Source organism: Protopterus annectens, chromosome 3.part1 (assembly GCF_019279795.1).
Source record: "Protopterus annectens isolate FY-2018-M chromosome 3.part1, PAN1.0, whole genome shotgun sequence".
Taxonomy (NCBI): Eukaryota; Metazoa; Chordata; order Ceratodontiformes; family Protopteridae; genus Protopterus; species Protopterus annectens.
Window position 1 is genome coordinate 492906346 of NC_056732.1, and position 21461 is coordinate 492927806.

A 21461-nucleotide genomic window follows, 5' to 3' on the forward strand; every position below is an offset into this window, starting at 1 on the left:
TTTTATATTAGGCTCTAGCCTGAATCTAGTCAACAGAGGGATTCTATTTATATGAAAGAAGAGCAAGGAGGTTTGGGTTTAATAAACGCAATAGTACATGCAGCATCTTTAATTTTATATAAGGTATTAAAAGGAATTATGAAGGAAAATAAAAACTTGTTAGAAATTATACTATATTATAAATACAAAGAATTGTGGGGAGGAAAGGAATTTAAAAAAGAAGAAAAAGCATCGTGTCTGAAGAAATGAAAGAGTAACAAAACAAAATTGAGTTATGGAAAATAAAAAGGAATATGAAAAATAGAAAGAAATGGTATTTAAATATTATAAAAGCATTTTATTGCATTTATCCATAGAAAGATTTAGAAACAGATAAAACAGCCAGAATGATAAGATACAGTAACTATAAAAAGATTAAATAATGTAAAGATATTTTTATGGAGATTGTCTATTAGAGAATTGATGGTTGAGGCAAACATGCCATACAAGAAAAAGCAAGATAGAATATGTAATAAATGTGGAGAGTTTGAAACTACTGTGCATGTGTTAATAATTTGTGGAAAGAAATATGTAAACATAATAGGGTGAACAGTTTGTTAAAATGTGAGCAAATAAATATGGACATAATAGAATTTGGTTATTATGCTGCATGAAAACAGGAAACAGTGAAGAAAATGGACAGAGTAATATGCTATATTTCATGTACTATATGGAATGAGAGACTAAATGAAATTAAATACATTGGAAAATGGAATTTGATAAAGATTCTTGAGAAAATAATGTTTTGGTTGTGGATACAAGAGTGGGGGGAGAACGCTTACATTGAAGTTTGTAATGTATGGAGATTTGTAAATATGTAAATAATATGTAATGTATATAGCAATAAAAAAACTACTCCTAGGGTAGTGGGATGCATTACAATGTGACTCATTTGACTTCTTGTTTCCAATCCAGGCACAAAAATGGTCCAAAGAAACAGAAAGATTGGAGAGCAAATATTGAGTTGAAGAAGTATTGACAAAATAAATACAGATAGAAGAAATAATGATAAATATTGTCAAAAATGTCACAGAGGTGGAGAACGCATACGTAATTGAGAAGGAGATAATGCAACAACATAATCTACAGAAGGCTTCTGTAGAAGGAGGAATCAATTTCAGGAACTGTTTCAGAGAAAATTGTTCGAAGAGGAAATGGAGAGCCTGCAGGAATGTGATATTGCAACCTTTCAGTCCAGAGGATTGAGGGATGATTATTAAAAAAAAACTTTTAAATAAGGTGAGATAGAGAGTGAAGTAGCAGCATCATGGGGTAACATAATAGAGAAAATACAGTAAGAGAATGTAGAAAAAGTTGTTGGTAAGAGGTCATATGCACAAACAGTGGAGGAAGGAGATGGAAAATATGAGGAGGTGAAGAAGACAAAGAAAAAGTTTACAGTATGAGTAATCAGCAAAAAAAATGTTGACAGGTATTAAGTATGAGACTTGGTCATTGCACCATTCAGTGTTACTGCAGAAGTGGTAAGAGCATTTATTCTTATCAATAAAGAAACATAATGTGACATAATATTTGAAAGTGGGCAGGCCATGGAAATTTTATACAAAAGTATGAGCAAAGGAAGAGTGACATTCCATGGTCAGGATTTGTGGTGCAATCATTTTATAGAGAGACAAAAAAAAGAGTTATAGTGCAATTTAGAACTGAAATTGAAGCTAAAGACTTAATAGAACATTTATTGTGTCTATGTAAAGATGTTATGGACACCACAAAAATATACAATGAAAGATGTTTATGGACTGGAGGATCTGAATGTGGGGTTATATTAAAAATGAAAAATGATAATGTGATGCACATTCCTAGTGTAATTAATGTAAATGGTAATAGGGGCCTTATTGAAATGTAGAGTTCAGTCTAAAATCTGTTTTTCTGTGGAAAGGCCAATAATTTAATTAGTGAATGTGATAGGAAAAACTGTTTTATATGTGATAAAACTGGCCATGATGTAAAAAAATGTGATATAAAAAGTAAGAAATATGGTAATACTGGGCGTGAATGGTTAGAGTGTAAAGAAAATGTGCAAATTATGGATAAAGATATTGTACAAAATGTTCAACAGGATAGTAATAAAACAAAAGAACAAGAGGGGCAGATTGAGACACAAAATATATAAGTAAATATAAGAGGAAAAGAAGAGAAAGAAAGAGTAGAAGGGTCTGTGGACACAAGCAAAAAAGAATATGTGAAATGGTAAGTAGTATTAGGAAAAGAAAAATTCCATATGGAAAAGAGTGAAAGAAAAAAAGTTTAAAAGTATAATTGTAAAAGAAAACAAAAAACTAAAGGATTAGAGACATATTATACTAACTACTGTTTGAAAGATGAAGATCCTAGCTTGAAATGTTAATAGTATGAAAATTATTAAGAGAAGAATAGGAATCTTGAATGGTGAATACAAGTAAATGCTCCTAATATTGCACTAGAAGATATTAGATTATTAACAGAAGTAGAAAGGAAACAGACTGAAAAGTTATGGAATGGGCCTATCATTTAGAATATGGGAACAGGCACTTGATCAGAGATATGTATTTTGTGTCAAAAACATTAGGATATTAGATGTTATGATTACTGAATTAGGTCGTATTACAGTATTAGATGTAAGGCGGAACAGAAATGTGTGCAGAATTATTGCTATATATGCACATGTTATAAAGAAAGAAAGAGAGATAATGTTTAAAAAAATCTTTAACTATGTCTGCGTTAATATGGATATAATAATAGCAGGAGACTTTAACTGCAACTTAATAACAGATAAAAATAGTAGTGTTGTTAAAATAGTGAATGAAGTATTGAAATGTGGCAAATTATATATGGGATAACATACGTTGGAAGTACACGAGAAGTAAGATTAAAACTGAAATTGATTATTTTTTGATATCAGATAGTTTAAAAAATTTTAAAAAAGAAGAAAATATATAGGATTTTCAGATCATATAACAATATGGATAAAAATACATGAGAAAGAAGAATATATAAAAGTAAAATTATTTAAAAAAAATGAGTGAAAAAGAATTAAAGCAAGAAGACAGGAAAGAAATAGGTTACAGAAAGGTCATATAGATATGATAATTTTTTTATGAGAATTGGACAAGTTGGTGAATACGTGTTAAAGAAAAATATAAAAAAGCTTTTAAGAATCTATCAAGAATAATAGAAAAAAGAAAAAATATAAAATGATAAGTCAAGTTATGTTTAGGAAACTAATAAAAAAGAAAGAGCTTTCTGTGAAAAAAGGAAGAAATAGATAAAATGAATCAAGTAAGGATAAAGAACTTACTTTATAAACAAAAATATTGTTTGCAAGGGAAAAAAAGAAGTATCATCCTATTTAAATAAGCTTATGGTAGAAAATAAGAAATTACTAAGAGAGTTAAAGAATAAAGAAGGAAAGAAAGTTACAACACAAGAAAATATATGTGGAATTATTATAGAGCAGATAAGGCAATCATTTATATAAAAGAAACAATTCTAAATCAAAAGTATGAAGTTAACAAATTAGTTACAAACAATGTCTGGAACAAAACATAAGTTTGAAAGAGATAAATGAAGTATTAAAATATATCAACTTGAATACTGTAACATGGTTAGATGATACTGAATATCATATGTATAATGAAATGGAAATATAGCAAAAAGTAATATTTGTTAAGGTATTGAATGAATGGTTAGAGCTGGGAATATTAGATACAGAAATATGCACTAAAGTTGTAACATTTATATGGAAAATGAGAAAAAAGGACATAAAGAACTGGAGAACAATAATTATAATATATTGATGAGAATAATAACTAAGAGGTTAACAAATAAAATGCATAAGTTACTTGATCAAACAATATTTGACAGAAAGGGAAAAGTAAGTCAAGACTTATTATAGATTATAAATAAAGTAATACATGATATTATAAATAGAAAGGTGGAAACAAAGCTCATGACAGGAGATTTAGGTAAGATATTTGATAAAATAAAATATGATTCTTTATGTAAAATGTTAGAAGCTTATAATATAAGTAGAAAAATAATGCAGATTATAAAATCAGTATTTGAAAAGTATAATGTTAGAGTAAATCTGAATGGATGAATAACTGAAAAAAATAAATATAGAATGTAGAATAAGACAGGGATGTCCAGCTAGTAGCATCATATTTGCTTTAGTCATGAATGCTATATTGAATAAGATTAATAAAAGGTCAGATAGTACAGGATGTAGGATGCTAGAAGAAGTACAATTACCTATAATGTATACTTAAACAGATGACATTGTATTAATCACCAGAAATAAAGAAAGGATGAAAGAAATAAGTGAGGAGTTAAATATATCACAAAAGGTATGTTTATGGATAAATGAAGAAGAAAAGGTAAAGGTTTTGGATGTGAGCAAAGTATAGAAATATAAAATTTAATGAATAATCTATAGATGTTTTAGGGATAGTTTTTGGATTAGAAGATAATAGGAATAAGCAATGGAAAAGGTGTTAGAAGAAATCAAAGAAATATATTTTGGAAAACATTTAGACTATCATATAGGAAGAAAGCACACTTAATAAAATCTATTATATTAGGTAAAATAACATATATAGCTAAAACCTGTATGTTGCCTACACAATATGAGAAAGAATTAATGTCAATTATATTTTCCTTTACATGGGGATTGAGATTGAACCAGTCAAGAGGGAAATTTTGTAGATGAACGAAGAGTGAGGAGGATAAATCCAGTAGTACATGCAGCATCAATGAATTTATACAGATTTAAAAGCTTATTCTAATGGAAATAAGAATTTGACAGACATTATTATATATCATAAGTATACATATTTTTGGGAAAAGTGGAATTAAAGAAAAAGTTTAAATCTGCTATGAATGAATAAGCAAGGAATATCAAAATAAAATTATATTGTGGAAACTGAATGTGAATGAAACTGGAAAGAATATAAAAAACTGGGAAACAGATATTATGAGAACACACTAAATGGCTGATCCTTGGAAACATTTAGATATAAAAAAGAAAGCAAAATCAATGAGCTATAAATGGTATAAGAGTTTACATGAATGTACAGATTTCCTGTGGAGATTGGCTATATGTAATCTGCCTGTTAAGGCAAATATGCCTTATAAAAGAAAGCAAGACAGAATATGTATTAACTGTGGTGAATATGAAACTACAGAACATGTATTTTTGACTTGTGTGAGGGTGAATAAATTATGGGAAGAATTATGTAAAAACAAAATGTTAGAGGGTATTTCAAAAGTTGATCAGATAAATATGGATATGATCAAGTATTATTTATTTTTTAGTTATTTAGTTATTTATTTATTTAACATTTGTTTTACCAAGATAGTCCGACTGGACAGCTAGTGTCTATTTTCGGTGGAGTCCTGGGGAGAAAAGCTCTAAGAAGTTAAAGTGTGAATACATGGTTGTTAAAAGAATAACAATTAGTAGAATGCTGACATTTTTAGAAGGCAAGACAGTTAGTTGCAATAATAGTAGTAGGTTAACAAGTGATAGAATGCTAATATTTAAAAGGCAAAAAACGTTACATGCAATACATGCTCATAATACAGTTATGTGATCAGAAATCTTATAGTAGTGGTACAATATAAAACCTTAAAACCTTAAGGTTTAAAACCTGAGCTTTGGCCAGCTAAGATCTAGCTATATTCAACTGGATGTATAAGAGAATTTAAGTACCTTTTATCTGCACTTTTTCAAATAATACAACATTTTAATTGATTTATTTCTGTTACATTGAATATTAACTGAAATGGAAGTTTTGACTCTGTTTTCTCAGTTAATGCATGCTAGATTGTATTGCCTGTTAGAATTCCTGCATAGACAGTAATTGCAGTCGGGGGAAGTCTCATTCATTCATATTCTGTTACTGCCTATGTAAGTGGTACATTTTGGAATATTTTCTGCTTAAAACCTGAGCTTTGGGGGGCTAAGATCTAGCTGTATTCAACTGGACGTATAAGAGAATTTAAGTACCATTTATCTACAATTTTATCAAATAATACAGCATTTTAATTGATTTATTTGTGTTGTATTGAATATTAACTGAAATGGAAGTTTTGACTCTGTTTTCTCAGTTAGTGCTTGCTATATTTTATTGCCTGTTAGAATTTCTGCAAAGACAGTAATATCAGTCGGGGATAGTCTCATTCATTGATATTCTGTTACTGCTTATTTAAGTGGTACATTTTGGAATATTTTCTGCTTAAAACCTGAGCTTTGGCTGGCTAAGATCTAGTTGTATTCAACTGGACGTATAAGAAAATTTACATACCTTTTATCTGCACTTTTTTCAAATAATACAGCATTTTAATTGATGTATTTGTGTTGCATTGAATATTAACTGAACTGGAAGTTTTGACTCTGTTTTTTCAGTTAGTGCTTCTAGATATTATTGCCTGTTAGAATTCCTGCATAGACAGTAATTGCAGTTGGGGGTAGTCTCATTCATTAATATTCTGTTACTGCCTATTTAAGTGGTACATTTTGGAATATTTTCTGCTTAAAACCTGAACTTTGGACAGATAAGATCTAGCTGTATCCAACTGGATGCATAAGACAATTTAAGTTCCTTTTATCTGCACCTTTTTCAAATAATACAGCATTTTAATTGATTTATTTGTGTTACATTGGATATTAACTGAACTGGAGGTTTTGACTCTGTTTTTTCAGTTAGTGCTTACTAGATTGTATTGCCTGTTAGAATTCCTGCATAGACTGTAATTGCAGTCAGGGGTAGTCTCATACATTGATATTCTGTTGCTGCCTATTTAAGTGGTACATTTTGGAATATTTTTGGCTTAAAACCTGAGCATTGGCGGGCTAAGATCTAGCTGTATTCAACTGGATGTATAAGAGAATTTAAGTACCTTTTATCTGCACTTTTTTCAAATAATACAGCATTTTAATTGATTTATTTGTGATGCATTGAATGTTAACTGAACTGGAAGTTTTGATTCTGTTTTTTCAGTTTGTGCTTGCTAGATTTTATTGCCTATTAGAATTCCTGCATAGACAGTAATAGCAGTTGGGGGTAGTCTCATTCATTGATATTCTGTTATTGCCCATTTAAGTGGTACATTTCAGAATATTTTCTGCTTAAAAATGAGCTTTGGTCGGCTAAGATCTAGCTGCATTCAACTGGACATATAAGAGAATTTAAGTACCTTTTATCTGCACTTTTTTCAAATAATACAGCATTTTAATTGATTTATTTGTGTTGCATTGAATATTAACTGAACTTTAAGTTTTGACTCTGTTTTTTCAGTTAGTGCTTGCTAGATTTTATTGCCTGTGAGAATTCTTGCATAGACCGTAATTGCACTCGGGGGTAGCCTCATTCATTGATATTCTGTTACTGCCTATTTAAGTGGTACATTTTGGAATATTTTCTGCTTAAAACCTGAGCTTTGGCTGGCTAAGATCTAGCTTCATTCAACTGGATGTATAAGAGAATTTAAGTACCTTTTATCTGCACTTTTTTCAAATACTACAGCATTTTAATTGATTTATTTGTGTTGCATTGAATATTAACTGAACTGGAAGTTTTGACTCTGTTTTTTCAGTTAGTTCCCTGCCCACCCTCTCTGGTTTTGTTTTGGTGTTAATCTTGGTGGCTTTGAAACTGCCTGCCCTTCTTGTAAATTTGTGTTTGGATACTCCCCCTGGGCCCATCTCATTTGCTCATTTAACTGAGTGCAGTGAGATCATATTTTGATTTCAGGCAGTCCTACTGTGTACAAAGAGAGCATCTGGGAAAGAAAAAAAATTTAAGCTTGTTTCCTGCCTTTCCTGTAAGTGGTCTAGACTGTTTGTAGGCTTCTGAGCCCCCAAGCCTTTCTGTGTTGGAGGGAAGCCTTCTAGCTTAATTTTGTTTCTTAGAACTAGCCAGTTCTCTAGTTTCAGCACTCATATCTGTTTCTTTGAACTCAGCACTTGTTCAGAACTTGTTGTAAGCACTAAATAAGCTGCAAATTACTACATCACTTAACTCTCCTTAATTAAGGACTCCTGGGACTTTTTGGGTAACTACCCTATACAAGAGGATTACAGTAAATTTACATATTTAACGACAGATGTTATTGATTTATTTTCTTGTATTCCAAAGAACTTAGGACTAGATTCATTTTGTAAAAGTATAAGGAAACACATTAATATTGATTGGGACAAGACATGTCTGATTATGGATTGTATGTCCATGGTATTTGAACATAATTATATTTATTATGAAGGGGAATATTACAGACAAAAGAAAGGTGTAGCAATGGGTTCCACTTGCACATCGATATTTGCAAATTTAGTTATGTTGGATTGGGAGGAAATAGTTTTATTCCCCAATGACATGTTTAAACATGTGACCCATTATACGAGGTTGTTAGACGACATTTAGATTTTGGGGGATGGTGACATGAATGAATTGGAAACATTTATTTCCTTTTTGAATTCGAGTAGTGAATTTTTAAAATTAACACATTCAGTTAGTACCAATGGTATAGCATATTTAGACACATTCATTTCACACGATAGTGAAGGTTTCAAATCTTGCATATATAGGAAAAACACATTCTCCAATGACTATTTACAATATACAAGTAATCATCCCAAAAAATTATTGTACAACATATATAAAGGGCAGTGTATAAGGGTAGCCCGTATGACATCAAGATATGATGAAATGATACATGAAATGGAATACATAACAGGGCTGTTTGAAGAAAGGGGATATGACAAGAGAATTATGAGGGATGTGAAACAATACGTAATTCAGCAGTGGGGTAAAAAATACACTCCACTATTAGGGAGTTATAATGGAGGTAGAGGTTGTGGAGATAGTACTAATTTAAAAGTAAACACAGCGGAATATCAACAAGCATGTGTGTTAGAATATAGCCCTTATGTACACTATATTAAGCAAATTATGGAGAGTCATTGGAGGTTATTTATGGTGGATGAAAATTTGGTTGGATTAATAGGAGACAGACCTCACTTTGTATATAAAATGGGAAAGAATTTAAAGAGGATGTTAGAGAAAGTGGAGAACAATACATATAGTAACATGGACCTCTCCAATAAGGCAATTACAAAGTGTGGAAATTGCAACCAATGTGGAGTTATAATGGAAGAAAAAGAGATTGTACATGGAAATACAAACAAGACTAAAATTAAGTTTAAAACAGGTAATTGTAACACAAATTTTGTGATATATATATATATGGCAAAATGTAAAATATGCCCTGGATACAATATAGGTAAGGCTGAGAGAGCTTTTAAAAGGTGAATTTACGATCACCTATACAGTATAAGGAAAAAGGATGTGAATAATGCCTTGTATAGGCATATAGAAAAGTTAGGGGCGGAACATAATTTTAAATTTGCCATATTAGAACATATTAAACACAATCCTAAAGGAGGTAACAGAAAAGATTTTTTGAGTTATAGAGAAGTATGGTGGCAACTTCTTACAGATGCTTCGAATACACCAGGATTGAACGATAACATTTCAGTCAAACCTATATTGGTACGTAGAACATCAAGAATATAAGAAATGTGGCTTGGGGTATTCAATTTTAACATATATTATACAAGTTCAGCATTAGGAAGATTGTTTAAAATTTAGTGAATTGGAAAAAATAGCCATAGGAAGATCGTAGAATAGAGTAGTTGGCACATTATTATTATAACAAAACAGTTGACGTAAGGTTTATTTTTACATAAAGCAGAGAATAGTAGCCCCTAAGAAGTCATTACATTAAGGTATACACATCCAAATGTGTTTGTTGTATAAGAAAAGTGCATAAATGTTTTTTTTAAATAATATATTATTCCAAATAATATATTTTATTTATACATTATTTTTTATATATATGTTTTTTATATATATGTTTTTAATTACTGATTTATTGTAATATAATGAAATAGCGGAATACAAAGATTTAATATTGTGTAGATGTAACAACAACAGGATGCTCAGTGTTATATTTAAATAATGGAGCAATGTGACTTTAAGGGCAGCCAAAGTTATTTAACCACTGTAACACCTGAATATCTTAGTTCTGAGGAAGGTGAGTGGCTTTCGACACAATACCCCACTCGGGTATTGTAGAAAAACTTACCAGCTTAAATGTAAACCCATATGTCACAAGATGGGTTGCAAACTGGCTTAAGGACAGAACCCACAGGGTTAGAGTTGCTGGCGCTGTGTCAGACTCCAAGCTGGTCACAAATGGTGTCCCACAGGGCTCGGTCCTTGGCCCCCTATTGTTTGGCATCTACTTCTCAGAAGTACAGGCCAACATGGGAGGACTTTGGCTGACAAAGTTTGCAGACGACTGCAAACTGGGTGCCATAGTGGAAAGTGCATCGGACACGGATATCCTTCAGAAGGGACTCACAGAAACAGATAGCTGGTGCCAGAGCCATGGCCTGAAGTTAAACGCCAAAAAATGTATAGTCATACCCTTCGGGAAAAACAAGGTAACCCCAAGCTACCATATAGGTGGCAATCCACTAAGCACAGAAGAGGTTATCAGGGACCTGAGGACCCAGGTTGACAGTGGCCTTTCTTTTGACACTCACATTGCTAAAGTGGTTAGAAAGACCTTCTACATTGCCCACCTGATCATGAAGGGATTCACATCCAGATCTATTGAGGTCATTGTTCCCCTGTACTCTTCACTTATCAGACCAATGATCGAGTACAATGCCCCATTCAGGATGTATCTCACCCGACATCTGCAGCAATTGGAGAGACCCCAAAAGTTCCTCACCAAAAGGATAAAGGGACTCCAAAATCTGTCATATGCTGCCAGATTGAAGAAACTCCAGCTCTATTCAGTCGCATACCATCTGCTCAGAGGTGACATGTGCCTGACATACAAGGCCATGTCCAACCCGGAATTAATGGACATGCTCCACCTCAAAAAATCCAAATCCACCAAAACCACTAGAGCAAGCGACTTAAACCTTAGCACGGATATAAATAGGACGTGCTGGAGGGATAGATTTATCACTCAGAGACTCCCTATGCTGTGGAATAAAATCCCGGTCCATGTGAGGCAGAGCACCTCGCTGACTCTGTTCAAGAGAAATCTAGACCTGTGGATGGGAGATCGTAGGTTTACCCCGGGAATCATATCTGTGTCACTGCTGGACAGAGGCACAACAAACTAACGGGCACAGTATTTTTTCATATAAGGGGTGGCGTAAGCCACAAAAATTTGGGCTAGGCTTATAAATGCCTTAGGGCAGATAGCCTAGTATAAACCTATGAACCTATGAACCTATGAACCTATGAACCTACATTATGTAGGTGAAAGCACTTAACTCTTTGTCCAACTTTAAGGTTTTATTTTAGAAGTACATTTATTGATGCATTGGTCTGGAATTATTATTTTTTAAACTTTTTTCATCTCAGCGAGTTGTTTTATAATAAACATTGTTCATCTGGAGGCTGCACTGTGTTTCCTCTGTATTTTTCATTGTTTTACCAGAGAAGATAGCGTAGTAGTAGTAGGACTCAACAAAATTTTTTTATTCAACTTTCCTTACTTGTCTGGAGGAAAGCAGTTTTTAGTACTTAATAAATAAGCACCTATCCAGGAATGTCTAAGGGTTAGCTCCCAGTGATTTCTCCTGTCTACATGATGAAACTGGGCATCTTGGGGCAATGCAGCAATTGCCTCATGTACGCAGACAACCCTCTCCTCCTACCACCCAACACTACAACCTGTGAGAGATGCACTTATATAGCCAAACTGGAAGCAAAGCTCTCTTCACCCAAGACTGGACTAGACAGTCAAGAGGAGAAGGTAAACACTTGCACCACACCACACTCATCACATAGTCCCTCAAAACCTACACCACCAAAACACACACATAGAAACACAAAACACACACCTACATTTGCAGACACTCTCAATAAAAACCTGCTCAAGCATCAGGGACCTCCAAAGCAAAAATGCAAGCAAATTCCACTCCCCAACACAACCCAAATGATACATAGCCCACAAACTCAGTGTGCCACTCAACCACAACCCATAAGGCATAACAACATACCAAACACTCTAGTCATAGGTGACTCTATAGTCAGGCACACTGATGTTCCACTCTACCAGGCTAAACAAGGAGAAAGATACTGTCAGCTGCCTGTCAGGTGCCAGGATCCACGACATAATGCATGCACTCAGGTCACTCCACAACAAGTACAAATATGACACTGTCATTGTCCATGTTGGTATGAATGACCTGAGACGTACCTCCCTGGACTACATGAAAAGAGACATGGAGGAGCTCTCCGATTGTGTTGCCCAGGCAGGTATGACCCTAGCCCTGAGTAGCATTCTGCCATCACCCATAATGATACCACTGTACAAGGACAAAATGATTGACTTCAACAATTGGCTTAGCTTCTGGTGTCATTCTAAGGGGATCCAGTATTTGTCTGCCTGGGATGACATGATCAACAGACCAAGATGCTTTGCCAGAGATGGCCTGCAACTGTCACCCTTGGGATTCCGGATACTGGCTAAGGCTCTTGTCACCCCTATAGTGCCTTTTTTAGGCAAGGATCAAATGACAAATTCACCATTGTAACAGATAGAAGCAAGCAAAATCTGAGGGTAATGCTACTCAATGCTAGAAATCTAAACCTCAAAATGCACTCACTCAAGGCACTCCTTAAAATGGAGAACATCGACATCTGTGCAGTGACAGAGACCTGGTTCAAAGCTCCAGAGAGCACCCCTGCATTACTAGGCTATAATTCATACCACACCTTTTGGCCACCAAACCCAGAATGAAGCACTAAAGGTGGAGGCGTGTCCATATTCATTAAGAATATCCACATCTCCATGCTAGTTGCATATCATAATGCATCCAAGATTATCCAAGTGCAACTAACTCTGGGCAAGACCGAAATCCAAATTGTAGCTTGCTACAGACCCCCACCATTCCCCAGGATTCCCACTCTTCATTTCTTGATACACTGGAAAGTATTAGGGTACAACCCAACACCCTAATAATGGGAGATTTCAACTACCCCACCATTAACTGGGAAAACTACTCATGTACCAAATCTTTTGCTCAACGTTTTCTGGAATTCAGAAATTCCAGTTCCTTTGATCAACTTATTCACACCCCCACCAGGGGCAGCAATATGCTAGACCTGGTCATTACCAACATGGGCAACCGATGTTCCACACCAGAGGTCAGTTCCTCATTGGTCAGATCTGACCACAAGCTAATCACCCTAGACATCCACATCCCGCCCCCACCCCAAATTAGGGAAACCACCATAAAAAACTTCTCCAAAGCCAACTTCACACTTCTTAAGACAGAAGTGGCAAACTTCATGACACCCATGCAGACGGACAATAGAGGTACGACTGCTGAATCCTACACAAATGCACTTTATAAGCACTTACACAAGTGCATGGATCATGCTATCCCAAATAGAACCAAGATGCTATCCTCCAAAAAAAGGAAGCCAATCTGGTGGTCCTCTGCCATAAACAAACTCTACAACAGAAGAAAGAAACTGTTGCAAAAAAGAGTAAAATCCCATGACTGGAGGAACTCCTTGATCAACCTCAGTAAGAAGCTGAGATCCCTCATAAAATCCTCCAAAGCTAGTTATGAAAACAAAATTGCCACTGACTCTAAAGACAACTGCAAAGCATTCTATAGCTATGTCAAGAATCTCAATGGCAACACTCAGATCTGCTCTGAGTTACAGCACAATGGCACTAAATATACAGAACCAACTGATATTGCCAACATCCTGGCAGATAGGTTCAGTGCTAACTTTACTCCCCTCTCACCCCCTAGAAGGCCCATCTCTATGCCGGAAGAATGCAAAGTTGCTGTAATCATGGCTGCACAGGTAAAAAACACACTCTGCAAAGCCAAGAACACAGCATCCATGGGACCTGACAATATCCCAGGCTGTATTCTACATGAACTACAGAATGAACTGGCACCCTACCTAAGTACCATGTTCAATCATAGCCTCACCTCAGGCTTTGTGCCCACTGAATGGCACACCGTGATGGTTATCCCACTCCACAAAGGGGAAGCCATGGTGGACCCCAGGTACTACCACCCCATTAGCCTGATGAACCTGGTCTGCAAGGCCATGGAACATATCATCATGGAACTCATAAACAAAGACAATGGTAATCTCCAAACTCTGGACCCTACCCAGTTCGAGTTTGTAAAAGGCAGATCATGTCTCCTAAACCTAACTGATTTCTTTGAAGCAGTCACCAAACCATAGAAGAGAGTGACATGGTTCACACAGCTTATCTAGATCTCACCAAGGCTTTTGACACCATCCCCCACTCTGGAATTATAGATAAGCTCACTAAACTAGGTATAAATCCCTATGTCACAAGATGGGTTGCCAACTGGCTCATGGACAGACACCACACTATGAAAGTAGCAGACTACAAATCCGACTTCAGACAGTGACAAGTGGAGTACCACAGGGTTCAGTCCTGGGTCCTCTCCTGTTTGGTATCTACTTCCCTGAAGTACCGGCTAACACAGAATGTCTTTGGCTAACAATGTTTGCAGATGACTGCAAACTAGGAACCATAATCGAAACTCCTAATGATGTGGACATACTACAAAAGGGCCTCACTGAGACATATGCCTGGTGTCAAAGCAATGGCCTGAAGCTCCATACCAAAAAGTGTATTGTCATCCCCTTTGGTAAAAACTCTGTACCCATGAACTACCACATAAGTGGTAGTCTACTTAATGCCAAAAGTGTGATAAGAGACCTTGGGACACAGGTGGACAGTAGTCTCTCCTTTGATAATCACATCACCACAGTGGTCAGGAAATCCTTCTGTGTGGCTCACATCATCACAAAAGGTTTCTTATCCAGAAAAAAAAAGTAATTGTTCCCCTCTACTCATCACTCATTAGACCCTATATAGAGTATAATGCCCCTTTTGGTATGTACCTCACAAGACATTTACAACAACTGGAAAGGCCACAGAAATACCTCACAAAGAGGATTACTAGCCTCAAACAGATGCCCCACGCAGACCGTCTCAAAAAACTCCAGCTTTACTCCGTCGCATATCGCCTACTCAGAGGCGATCTCTGCCTAACATACAAAGCTATGTCAAACCCAAAGCTGTTGGACATGCTCCACTTAAAGAAATTCCAATCCCTCCGAGCTACACACTCTAGGGACCTAAACATTGTCACCACAATAAACAGAACATGCTGTAGGGATAGATTCCTGTCCCAGAGACTTCCCATACTCTGGAACAGACTACCTATCTATGTCAAACAGAGCTCCTCATTAGCACTCTTCAAGAAAATTCTTGATAACTGGATGGGAAATAGGAAATTCACCCCAGGGATCACTTCTGTGGCTCTGCTCGACAGGGGCACAGGAAAATAATTTTCTTGGGTGGCGAAAGCCAGGGTACCTTTTTGGCTAGGCCTATATAGGCCCCAGGGCTAATAGCCTAGTACCTGCCTATGAACCTATGAACCTATATGTACTCAAGGTACTGAGAGTTAAGTACATATTTACAATATTTACAAAATATACAATGCACATAGGTGGACCAACATGCCTATGAAAGGTATGCATCAGAGGCCTCGGGGGGTAGCCTGCCTACAGTAGGCGGTGGATTCAGGGGGGTCATTGCAGTTGCAAAGGGGGTTAGTTGAAGGTGTGATCTGAGGAGGTCTTTAAATGTGGATGTGTGATTTTATAACCTGAGGTCAGAAGGGAGGGTATTCCATGCTTTTGCAACCTCATGGGAGAATAGGGCTTCTCCAAAGCTATTTCTTAATGTATACACAGTACGAGTGGCACTTCAAAACCAAACTAATAAATCCAATAAGAGAATGCCAAGGACCAAAGAATCATAAAATCCACACAAATTTATTCCAAAAAGCCAGGTGCTGCACGAAAAAATTAACGCTTTTCTTCATCAAATTATACTAGATGCATTTTCGTCCTAAAACCAAGGACTTCATCAGACATAGTACAATCAATTTCCACAAATTTAAATACCATACCCAAGGTAAATCAATTATCTTGGATCCAATGAAAACACTACTTAAAAATTCAAATTAACAAATCACATTTCAAAGCTAATGAATATTAATGCCTATCTCCTAAGGTGCTTGAGTGCTTTACATTGCAGTTACCCTTATGGTTCACTTATTTAATATATAAAAACAAATAAATAAATAAATAAGTGATTAAAAAAATCTGTCCATAAAATTCATACCTAAAATCTTAAATTTAAAATTATAATGTCTACTAATTGTGTTTAAAAAGCCAACAAGAATATATGTTTGTATGCATGTTACTGATACCCTTTGTACAACTATAATGGGTAAGGTTATAGTGCATAAACCCCCTCTAATGTCCAAAATGTTAATTACATTAAATTTTATTAGCTCTCAATTTGAGCAGTGGAGAGATGGTTAAAAATTCATTCATTCCTGGTTTAGTACTTGCATCAAGGTTCACCTGCCACCAAAGTTCTTTACTTTCTAAGATTTCCTCCCACAGGCCACCTCTTATGTCAGGTCTTATTTGATCCAACACAAAAAATTCAAATTTAAACCCTATACAACTGATCGAATGCTTAAAAAGTGCATTGGTGTGTTTCCCTCTCGAGATGTCATATGTGTGCTCATATATTCTTCTCTTTAAATACCTTTCGGTTTTGCCCACATAAAAAGACTGACATTTCTGGCAAATAACCAGGTATACCACCCCTTTACTTTCACAGTTGTAAAAACCACTACTTCTTAACCATCTTTTTCTACTCTCCACATATAATTCCCCTTTGTTAATAATGTATGGACATTGCTGGCATCTACCACATTTGTATGTTCCAAACTTATTCCTGTCACTTTTATATTTAATACACACATTCCTTTCCAGTATGTTTCTTAAATTTCGAGAATTCTTATATACTATTCTTGGTTGTATGTAGAGCACCCTACAGTTATGACTGCAACAGTGAAACACGAAGAACATCATTTTTTCCATTCTTTATTCAGGATATCCTTCAATTTTTGATTGGAAGCATTGTATTCCACCACTAAGCTCCTTGTAGATAAATCCTGATTATTATTATTCTTGTTCTTATCAGGATTTGAAATACTATTATTAACGTGACTTCCCCTACCTATAATGGGTCTGAACCTATCATTTCTACCTCTTTCTACTTCTTCCCTGATATTTTATACAAATATTTTGGGGTATCCACGATCCAAAAACATTTTCTCCAATATCTTACATTCATTATAAAAATCAATATCACAGCTGGTCACTCTCGAACCCCTTACAAATTGTCCCTTGACAATGTTTCTTTTGCTATGTAAGGGGTGAGCACTATTATAGTGTAAAAAGGAATTAACATAAGTTTCTTTTCTAAATACTTTACTTTCGAATTTCCCATTACTTTTATATATTTCTATGTCTAAGTATCTGAGTGCATCAGTACTTATCGTATATGTAAACTTCAGAAAACTTGTGGTTCAACCAATATATTCGATAAAATCCAAAAATCTCGCGTGTCCCCCTACCCAAAAAATAACAATGTCACCCAAAAACCTATTGTATAATAGCCAATATTTGTTAAACCCAGAATTGATAATAAATTTCTCTTCCCATTTCGACAAAACAATATTGGCGTATGTAGGGGCACAAGCTGCCCCCATAGAGACCCCAGATTTTTGTTGGTAATATTCACCTTCAAACATAATAAAATTATACTTTAATACTGTGTCCATAAATGTAGTGCTAGCTATTTTATCCACTTGACTTAACACACTCTTAGATAGTAAGTTGGTAGTGAATACATTTTTCTAGAATCTTTGATAGGGGTGATATGATTGTAATGGGATTGTAGTTGTAGAGGTCGGTAGAGGGGCTCTACTTGTGGAGGGGGATGATATATGAGGTTTTCCACAAGGATGAAATGGTGTGTTCCATAATAGATCTATTAATTAGTAGGAGATGGGGTAGGCAATGGCCTTAGATGCAGTTTAGAGATATTTGGTTGGTAGATTGTTGGCTGTGAGAATGGTTAGTTTGAGTTTTGCTAAGAGTTTTTGAATGGTAGATGTTGGTACTGGTTTGAGTGAGAAGGGGGTAGAGTCAGTTTGGTTTTTAGAGGGTTGTGGTTGGATTGTGGGTGTTATGTCATTTATGAGTTTCAGTACGGAAGAGGTAAAATAGTTGTTGAAGTTTAAGGCTATGTCAATGTCTGTTCCTTTGATGTTTGGTAGCAGTATAGTGGCTTTTCTGAGCTGGAGGATGTTGTTCACTGCAGCCCAGAAGTTCTGTGCGTTGTTACTGTGTTTCCTTTGTAAGGAAATATAGTGATTTTATTTATCCATTTTCACATGCTTTTTTACATTATTTCTAAGTTCAGAAAAGGTTTGCCTGGTTTTGGGTGTTTTTGTATTGTCATCAGATTTTCCAGGCTTTATCTCCATCTTTTAGTAAGGTTTTTGCTTTTTTGTAGCCAGGGGGTAGGGTTACTGCATACCCAGACTGTTTTGACTGGAGCTAAATGTTTCTCTAGGAATGAGGAGTTGAAGTATTCTACTGCTTTATCCAGGGGGGTGTTTTTTTTTTGGGGGGGGGCCCAGTTACAGAATTTTAGGGGTTTTGAGAATTGATCTGAGGGGAAGTTTTTTCGGGAATGTGTTTGTAGCAGGGAGGCTGGATTGGTACACTTAAGTTTGTGCCGAAAGAGAAAAGTTGGATTGTGGTCACTGAGTAAGTTGGGTAGTGTTCCCCATTGGTGGGCAGTGTTGGGTTGGTTAGTGAGGTCCAGTCTTAGGTGGATTCTCTTTTGGTGGATTTGTCTATATGTGTGGGTGAGTTTATGAGTTGGGTGTAACTATATAGATTTATGTGGTTGGTGGCTGTTGGTGAGTATATGCTGTCCCAGTCAATGTTGACATCGCCTAGGACTATAGTTTCTTGGGAGAGAGAGTGGGAAGACCAGTGAAGTATTGATTCTAGGGTGTTACGGTTTTTCCCAGGTGGTATATAGATGCCGAGTAAGTTTAGTTGTTTGTGCTGTTTAAGAAGGAGCTTAGTGAAGAGAGTTTCAGCATTGTTGAAATTTGGGATTTCTTTTTGTAGGAGTTGGACTTTTAAGTTGGATTTGTAAAGAATGCTGATACCTCCACCTCTTCTGCGTGATCTATCTACTCTTAGTATGTTATAGCCAGGTGGAGTTATAGAGTTGTCTTTAATATGGGGCTTAAGCCATGTTTTTTTAATGATCATTATAGCTGGGTTGTATATAGAGATAGCTGAATGTAACTCTTGTATTTTGTTCATAATAATATGGATGTTTAGATTCAGTATAACTATGACAATGAATGTATGCTTAAATGGGAAGTTGGGGGTGGGTGGGTCACTGGCAATAGTAGTTTGGCTGGGGTTAGGATGGATGTCCCCTCCTAATAATAATTGGACTGCTATGTTGGTAATGGCTTTAAGGTAGGATACTGTTAGGAAATGGAGTCTGAGGTGGGGGTGTTTTTTGGATTATGAGGTGTAATGAATTGGAGAGGCGAGTTGAATGAAGAAATGTTGATGGGTGAGTGGGTGTGTGTGTTGGTATGTGTGGAGTGGTTACATGTGGCATAGAGAAAAGGTGGGAGATTTGTTATAATGTAGATTGATGAGTGGATGATCTCTATGTGACATTATAAAAAGCATAAATAACTGTAAATAATTGTAAATATGTATATAATGTTGTGTCTTTTGGCTTTTCCCGGTTAGGGGTCGCCACAGCGGAACTCCGGTCTGCTAATGATTGGCAGTAGATTTTTACGTGCCGAGTTGCCAGCTCTGATGCACAACCTTCAACGAAGGTATGCCCATTTACGCATGTCTCCACACAGAAGACGCTTTAGCTGAGAATTGAACAGGACAACATCTTACTGTGAGGCAACAATGCTACCGCTGCACCACCACCGCATCTATTGTATAAATTATGTCTATCAATAAAAAAACTCTACTCATTACAGCAGTCATGATGCATGCTGTTAATGAGTGTAAGTGTCCATTCTGTTCTTGGCACAATGGCAGCTGGGAGAATGCATGAAAAACAGGGGATGAATGAGAGATTTTTACAAACATTAGTCAGATTGGTGGATGATATTTAAACAGAAATATAAAAGAATGTATCTAGCTTGGGAAAATAGAAAAAGACAAAAAGATAAAACAGAATGCAGAGAAATACAAAAATCTGCTTTACACAGTGGGTCTATATCATATTATCAAAGACGTAAAATGTGAAACGCTCAAAAGAGCAAAAATGCTGAAACTTGAACTACATATTATGGGGGGGCTGCACCCTCCACACCTCCTGCTAAATATATATATTCCAACTCCAAGATAACACTGCAGTGAGGAAAGGGCAAATATCCCAATCTTCACTGTACTGCAATCTCAAAAATGGAACTTTGAGTTTTCAGCACTTTCACTGTTTTGACATTCGACATTTTAAATTTGTGATAATGTGATATAGATCCTTATATAGTGATGATAGGAATGATAGGTGATATTTTAGAAAAGAAGAAAAGATTTATTAAAACAACCAAGAAAAGATGAATGATCTATTTATTATATAAATGAAAATACTTTTTACAAGGAAAAGGGGAAGAATTATTGCCATATTTAAGTTAAAAAGTAAAGTAAGATAGTGGCATAATCAGAGAAATGAAAAGGAAAATTGAAAGAGAAAAAGCAAATATTATGAATATTCTGAATATTGTAGTTAAGCATGTGAAAGAGATTGTAAAAAATAAAGGAATAAAAGGAAAAAATTAATGGCGGGTAAAGCAGTTTGCAGAAGAAATGAACAAAGAATTGGAAAACAATTTACAATTATAGATTTAGAAAATATAATGAAGGAATTAAATATAAGTGCAGCAGCTCGGCCAAATGGTATAGGATATTTAATGTATGGGAATTTAATGCAATGGCAAAAAGAAATATTGGTAGAGGTGTTCAATGAATGGTTAAATGATAGTATTAGGTATGTATAAATATGTTGGGGTGTTATAAGACTTATATGAAAAAAGGGGAAGGAATGATATTAAAAACTGAAGGCCAGCAGTGTTGAACAATAGTGATTATTATTTTCTTGAACAACTTTATTGAATTATCAGTTGTGACATAGATAAATTTACATTCATATAAAAGTAATCAAACTGTATTAACAAATGAATATTAAAAACATTAACTTCACATATATTGCTATATATCATATAACCTTAACAACATTACATAAATTATTCAAATCCTGCCCTTGTTTTAAACAAGAAATATCTTTATTAAACTGTCACATATAAAAATATCTATGTAAACATTTCC

At 35.3% G+C, this 21461-nt stretch overlaps 1 protein-coding gene across 1 annotated transcript in view; it reads right to left on the reverse strand.

The window, feature by feature from the left end:
• Positions 1-21461, reverse strand: part of LOC122798188 (squalene monooxygenase-like) — a 647600-nt gene that overhangs the window by 446680 nt on the left and 179459 nt on the right. The window lies entirely within an intron of this gene.